Raw genomic sequence first — 8,242 nt, 5'->3', positions numbered from 1 at the left:
TCAAATATACAAAATAATTAATAAAGAAGCTATAATCATAGATACAAAAAGAAGTAAAAATCAGTAAGAAGCAATGGCCACTGTTACTATTACATATAACATTAAGAAAATAAATTTTTAAACTGAATGAGTAATCTACCTATGTATATGTAGTCATTACATATATATTTCTATTAGTTTAGTAAAAACTAATTTTGAAAGAGATAGAAAACCTAAGATTAACTACTACTGAATTTTGAAAAGTTAGGGGCTACCCTCTATAAAAAACATTACACCCAAAAGATTTCAAACAAAATTATACCAAGCCTGTAAAAGACCCATATTGCCAATATATTTTAACTGCTCAGACATTTTTAAAAATAAAGAAAAACTTTCAGGTGTTGTTTATAAAATAATTATAAAACTATAGAGGGAGAAATTTCCCTGAAGTCAGGGGTGATTTATATTTAATATAATCTAGCATGCTGAGACAAAATTTGAAAATCATATGGTTATCTCTATAGACAATAGAAAATGAAACAAAATCCAATCATCTCTCTTGATTTAAAAGAAAATGTAATATTAATAAGCCAGAAAATTCCTTAACATGATAATATATATGTCTCAAATCAAAAATGAGAATAATGCCCACTGGGTTAATATTGGAAACATTCTTAAGGAACAAACCAAGTACGTCCATTATTTTCTCTATGATTTAACATTGTCCTGAAGGCATCAGACAATGCAATTAAGCAAAAGAAAAAAACATTTGAAAGGAGATGGTAAAATTTTAGCTATTTATAAATGAAAAGATTGCATAGTTGGAAACTCTCAAAGAATCCAGTAAAGTATTAGAAACAATAAGGTAATCATTGTAGTTGGATATAAAATTAGTTAGAAAATCATTAAGTTCATATACATATATGAACTCAGCTCTAAGACATATTAAAAACCCTTATTCATCAAATCATTCCAGTTATTTTTTTCTGAATGAAAATGATATTTGAAATATTAGTACAGTATGACTTTTGTAAGTATTATCTATAGTAGAAAGCTATTCTAACAGGAAATAGTTGGAACCTTAATGCAACTGAAGCACAATTACAGCAATTAGGCAAGAGTATATAAAAGGAATTCAAATGGGAAAGAAGTAAAGCTATCTTTATTTGCAAATGATATGATAATATACAGAGAACCCTAAAAACTTCACTAGAAAATGAGTTAAAACAACAATCACGTTAGCAAAGTGGCAGGTTACAAAATCAATACACAAAATGAGTCATCCAATATCAAGAAAATAAATAACCCCATTTACCACAAGATCAAAAACAATTAAATACCTAGGAGTAAACTTAAGAAAACAGGCAAAGGGCCTCCACAAAGAAAACTATAAATGTTAAAAGAAATAGAAGATACAAAAATGCGGAACATCTTGTTCATGGATTGGAAATACTGACCCTGTCAAAATAGCAACCTCAACCTACACAAAGCTATATACAGATTCAAAACTATCAAAGTTCTAATAGCATTATTTAAATAAATAAAAGAAACATTATTGAAATTCATATGGAACCACATCTTGACAAAACAGTCTAAGCAATTCTGGGGGGAAAAAGGCAGCCATGACTTCAAGCTACACGACAAAGCAGTAGTAATCAAAACAGTGTAATACTAGAACAAAACACACACACAGATCAATGGAACAGAATTGGGAGACCACAAATAAACCCACACCTATATGGTGACCTATATGGTCACTTAATCTACAACAAAAGAGTCAAGAATATATACTACAGGAGAAGCCTCCTCAATAAATGATTTTGTGGAAACAGATAGCCAGTGGCAAAAACAATAAAATTACACCACTATCTCACAACATACATATAAATTAACTCAAAATGATTAAAAGACTTGGATATAAGAACTAGAACTATAAAATTCATAGAAGGAAACACAGACAAAACACCCTATGACATAGTTTTTAATGATGTCTTTGTAGATTTGTCTTTAATAGCAAGGAAAATAAGAGAATAAAGATAGGATCTGTCCATTGTGTTTCAGCACATAATTCTTTTTTGTTTTTTCTTTTTTTTAAGATTTATTTATTTGTGCATACAGAACTGGGGTACAGGCCAGAGGCACAGGGTCGGTGAGAGGATTCACCAGAGACAGAGTGGGGAGCAGAACAGGCAGATCAACGAAGTACACTGATGAGGGGAGCAGTGGGCGGGTCAAGAGAGGTCTGCTGCACCATGTGGATCACCTCTGGGGCAGGCTGGGGCTGAACTCATGCGGAGGTGGCTTTAGCCTCCTCAGCACATAATTCTTAAAGTACAAAATCAAGTGACAATCTATCAAAATTCAAATTATCTATCAATGCTACAAAAGAGATGCTTAAAAAATAATTTTTTACCAATGCCAGATGGTTTCACTCATAGAAGGATTATAAAGGACTAGGGGAGAAAATAATAGCAACAAACAACTAGATACCAGAGACATTTTATGGAGGTGGAGTGAGGAATGGGATCAAAAATGGGAGGTGAAAGGGGGAAGTGCACTGGACTGTGGTGATGGCACACTGGTGATTTGGAGATGGGAAGCCACAGGGGATTACAACTGAGATGGAAAAGGCACACAATGATGTAAAAAGAAACTATATTATTTTTTTTAAATAATAATTCTTTACCTATTAAAACTAAGAGCATCTATGTATTTCCTTGAGTAAATTTCAAAAGATGTTTGCAGATGTCTTTTCTCCTTTCAGAGACAACTATAGTTGATGTGAGATGTCTTCTGTTCTTTAAGTGCTGTGAAACAAGTGTTTCACTTTCTTCAAAAGAATACAAATTGTATTTATTATCAACCTCCTAACTGGACTGAGGAATTGTCTATTGTGTTCTCCTAGATAGAAGTGGATGTGGGAAGGAAGCATAAAGTTACATAAAGTCAAACCCTTATCCTTAATGACTCACAATACATGTAGAAAAACAGAAAAGCATATGAAAGAGACATGATAATTTCCCGCTATTTAAATTTCCTTTATTTAAATTTCTTCCCAATAACTCCATTTTAAGAAGCAAAATAAATACAACAGTGAATATGGCTAAATCCTCTGAGAAGACCATTTTATGGTAATTGGTCTCTGAAATGATCTTCTATAGAATGAAATTTCTAGAAATTTATAATCTGTAAGAATAAGATATCCAGGAATAAAAAGTCTATAAATTGGCTTGTAGGGTTAGTTACAGGTAGAAACAAAGTTTAAAAGAAAATGAAACAACACCCAAGGTGTTGCACATCTGCCAAAATGATGTGTATATTCAAAATTTAATTATACCTAAACTGTCCCCCACTATGGGACCTAATGACTCCCACAAAGTTAAATTCCACATTTAGACCATAACTTAACTAATAATAGAGAAGATGAGAGAGATGTACTACTGAATCTGAAGGCAAAAAACCAACAGATTGAAATCATCAAAAATTCCTCTATATTGAATCTTGAAAAAGGAGATGTTATAAAATGTCCTTTTCTTTCTTTCTTTCTTTTTTTTTTTAAAGATTTTGTTTGTTTAGTTTTTCATAGGCCAGAGAGAGGTACAAGGGGGTGAGAGGATTCAACAGAGATAGATAGTGCCATATTTACTGAAATACACTAAGGGGAGCAAAGGGTGAGACAAGAGATGCCTGCTGTGCATATGTGGGTTAGCTCCCTGGTCATCAATCAAACTCTGGCCTTCACTGTGGCCATCGGAGTGACAGTGCTGAGACTTAACCACCAGGCCACCAAGAAGACTCTGTAATAAAATCTTTTACTGATATTCTACTTTATAAGATAATTTTAAAACAGTTGTGATTATACAATATATTCTCACTCCTAAATCCACGATCTCTGTGTCCAGTAAAAGTATTTGGGAAACATGGACTGCAGAGACAGGAGTCACTTTTTATAGTTATAAGGTTTATAGTTATAAGCTGCTGAGTATATATATTTTATTGCTCCTTCTGCCTCCTGGTTCAGCCCTAAAAACTTTTGTTTTCAAAGGGAAAAAGTCCAGGGATAAGCTCATATTATACACACACCAAAAAAATGTCTGGGGCTAAGTTTTCTCTTCATCACAACATCCACCTTCACATATTGTTATGTTTTATCTCTTGCTTTTCTGATTGTAACCAATCAGGTTATTTCTATTCTTTGTTGATAACTGGTCTATGCTTTCAAAAGTGAAGAGCTCATTGATATAGAAGCTACAGCTATTAAGAAGCAGGCCACAAATATAAATGAGACAAGGTGAGAAATGGCTTTAAAGCTTAACAAGTCTAGAAATACAACTGATACAGGACAGGCAGAGTGATACACAGTTAAGAGTAATAAAGCTACACACTAAGGCAGTAGAAAAATCAAACTGAATATAAAAATCTTTAAAGAAGTAAAAGTTTCGACTTTTTAAAACAATTACTCTATGATTTATTCCCCAAACCATGTCTCTGAGCCATAGCAGATCCAGTAGATCACAAATTGTGCATAGCCTTTAGAATTAACAGCTCCCTCTCATTCTTTTGCAACTAGAAACAAATCCTTTTATAATCAGAAAATCAATGATTGCATGGAAATGGATGACAAGAGGGCTTTTTTATATTATTAAAGATGTTTGAATTGACTAAGTATCTCAGACTCGTTGCATTTCTTTTTTCCTCCCTCTCTTGCTGAAAAAATAGAAAACATAAAATCTACTACTAAAACCAGGGTATGAAGTATTCCGGAAGATTTCATAACAGGAAAAGAAAGAAAAAGGCAGACAATTATTTTGTAGTACTACATATGAACTCAATTTTCAGTTCTTTCATCTCATACAAAGTAAAATTTTATGAGTCTTAAGAGTTCCAATTTGAAAATATGCCCTTGAATGTATACTAAATAAACAAAAATTTACTACTCTAAGTCCCAAGGAAAAAGATCCTACCTTCCCAAATATGAGCAATAACAACAATAACACGACCACCACCACTACCACCACCACCAAGCATGCCCTTTCCCCTACCACCATCTCCTCCCACCAGGTCATCTCAGTTTTACTTCCAAAATTCCCCAAACTGTTCATCCCCACTGGCACTGGGCACTCCACCACATTAACATCTTTCTGTAGGAGCTGCCTAGCTGATCTCCCTATTTCTATTCCTGTCCTACTCTTAGCCAATATCCAGGAGGCAATACATAAGATTCTCTCGACTTCAAGCTCAACATGCCACTCTTCCCCTACAACCTTTACAAGCTTCCATTTCACCCACAGTGGAATACAAACTCCTCCCCATCAACCTCCCTAATCTAGCTTTTGCCTAATTTTCCATCACTCTTCAGCTCCATTACATATTCCACATACACCTATTTTCTTGACCTTCAAGTAACGCATGCTCTCTCCTAACCACAATTTTTCAATTCCTTTTCAGTTGTTATTTCATTTTGATATTACATTTTACACAGCAAACACAGTTATCTATTCTAATGACATTTATCTATTCTAATAATTGCCAGCCTTCACATTTTCTGTTCTCTCCTCTTATAAAAATCTTCCCTTAACTCTAAGACTTCTCCTTTTGATTTGGGGATTGAATAACACAGTGATGTAAAAATTCAAATAATATCAAAAAGTATATGTAAAGAAATAACTATTTAAAATTCTACCACCTTAAGAGAATTATCATTAATATTCATGGGATAATCCTTTTATACTGCTCTTTATAGCTACATATGCTGTTATTTACTGTGTTACAAATAAGCTCTCATAAATTCCAACTTATTCCACACTGGCTCTCATACTTTTAATTCTCAACTCAAAAACCACCTCCTAAAGAAAGGTGTAACAAGACCACTGAAAAGTAATATATTCCTATTTCATCATCCTGTTCATTTTCTTCATAAATATTTCTCTCTCTCTAAATTACCTGGTTACTTGCCCTCTCTTTTTTTGTCTGTCCAACCCCAAAAGAATGTAAAATCCATAAGGCAGAGATTTTGCCACTATTTGCTTAGGGTCAAGTCCTATCCCTAACCAATGCAAGTGCCCAATATTTACTGAAAGAACAGATGGTGGCTTTGATTAACATTTATATGCTGCCAAATCCTAAATTTGTATCCCCATTCAAATTTCTCTCCTGAGCTTCATACTCACACTTACCCATCTCATTTGGCAGCTCTATCTGTATAGAATATTAGGTCTACCAAAACTGTTCCTCCTCATGTTGCTTCCTATTTTGATGAATGACACTAAAATCAATCATTTTTTCCACATCAACATCTGAAATCTTATACTTGATACGAATCTTCCCTTACCTCATATGAACCAATCCGCAAGAGTTCCTCAATTCTAGATCCTAAATCTCTTCATCCATCTACACCATTAGGTTTATTTTCTCTTCAACCCTCCTACCCCAACTTAAGTGCATCTCTCTCCTAGACAACTATAACCTCCTAACCTGCCATTCCAGGTCCAATCTTATTTCCCTCTAATTTACTCTACATGTTGTAACTCAGTGGTATTTTCAAAATAACAGTATGACCATTTTTAAAACTTTGAAGGTGGACCTCCCTGATGGCACAGGGTAAAGTTTCAGTGCTATCAAGCTATCACAAGCAACTGTGGCACGAATCAGATCCCCAGCTAGGGAGCTAACCCACATGGCACAGCAGGCCTCTCCTGACTCACCTGCTACTCCCCTCAGCAGTATCTCACAGTAGATTGGTCTGTTCTGCTCCCCACTCTGTTTCTGGTGAATTCTATTTTTGCCCCCTTCCCCACCTCTGGCCTACAACACCTCAATTCACAGACAGTCAGACAAATAGGCAGACAGAAAGAAAAAATATGTAACAACAAATAAAAACTTGAAGGTTTCCCTCTAAGGTTAAAGACTAAAATCCTTATCATGGACTACAGGGCCCATAAAACTATCCCTTGCCTAACTAGTCAGCCTTTCATAATATAATCCAGCTTTTTGCCCTTTTCAATTCTTTAAGCCCACTACGTTCTATCCCCTTTTAAGACCTCACGTGCATTGTTCATTGGCCTAAAACACTACTTACCACATCACAGCACTCTTTATGCACATTCTCATCCTTCAGGTTTCAGATTTAATTATTACTTCCTCAGGGAGACTGTTATAGGCAAAATTCTAAAGCTATCTCTCTACCTTCTCCCCTCCAAGATTTCCATCCTCTGGCTATGCAATAATCAGCAATGCGATGTTTAGATTTTGCAGATATAATTACTTCTCAATTGATTTAAGATAGGGAGATCATCCTATGAGTCTAATATTACTTTAACCTCTAAAAGCAGAGCTTTCTCCTGTCAGAGGAAGAAGAGGAAGTCAGGAGATACAGATGCATTAGAAATCTACTAAAAACCTGGTTGGATTTGGAAGTAGATTCTTCCCTCACCCCCAAACTCCTAATAAGACACCAGGCAGCAGATTACTTGACTTAGCCTTTAAGGCCCTAGTAAAGAATCCAGTCAAGCCCCCTGAACCTCTAATGCATATCAGTGGGTACTGCCACTAAATTTGTGGCACCAATGGAAAATGAATACAAAGGTCTTTCTCTGACCCCCATCTCTACCACAATTTGAGTAAGAGACCCTGTTAAAACTTTAACTACTTCTCTTTCATAATATTTATCACATTTGTTACCTAGTTTAATGTATGCAACCTAAGAAATACAGTCAAAACTAGTGTATGTTTGCTTGCTATACAACTGGTATAAAACTTGTTTGTTGAATGAACAAGCTTTTTATTTAATTATCTAACAAAATTCTCAATCAAGATATGCCTTCTATTAAGTACTATACTATCAACTATTTCTGTAAGGATCAATTGCTTTATGGAAATGACTAAAAACAGAGGATAAGAAGTGGGATGAATCATAGTCAATAAAGTATTTGTTCATTTTGTTTTTTAAATCCTCCCCCCACTCCCCTATTGAAATGTCCACTCTGTTTCCAATACCCCTAGGGGAGCACGAACATCTATTAAGCAATTACAAAAGATTGCCGCATAGAATCATTATTACTAATGGTTATATTAGTAACTAATGGTTATATAACTAATCCTTAGGTATTTCAGATTATAAATAAAGATTTAAAACAGTTGTCCCAAAGTTTTAAAATTTATTAAATCTAAGACCTTACTATTTCATTAAAAAAACAGAGACTGGCCCTCCCTGGTGGTGCAGCGGGTTAAAGCACAGCACTGAGAATCTAAAGCCGCTTCAGCA

The 8,242-nt window shown here is 34.6% G+C and overlaps 1 protein-coding gene across 1 annotated transcript in view; it reads right to left on the bottom strand.

Annotated features, from left to right (window-relative positions):
• Positions 1-8,242, bottom strand: part of KIAA1715 (KIAA1715 ortholog) — a 56,441-nt gene that overhangs the window by 37,096 nt on the left and 11,103 nt on the right. The gene's annotated exons all lie outside the window — the stretch shown is intronic.

The sequence above is a fragment of the Condylura cristata genome, unplaced genomic scaffold (assembly GCF_000260355.1).
Source record: "Condylura cristata isolate star-nosed mole 26May11 unplaced genomic scaffold, ConCri1.0 scaffold00002, whole genome shotgun sequence".
In the NCBI taxonomy this organism is placed as follows: Eukaryota; Metazoa; Chordata; class Mammalia; order Eulipotyphla; family Talpidae; genus Condylura; species Condylura cristata.
This window is presented reverse-complemented; position numbering and strand designations above follow the sequence as displayed.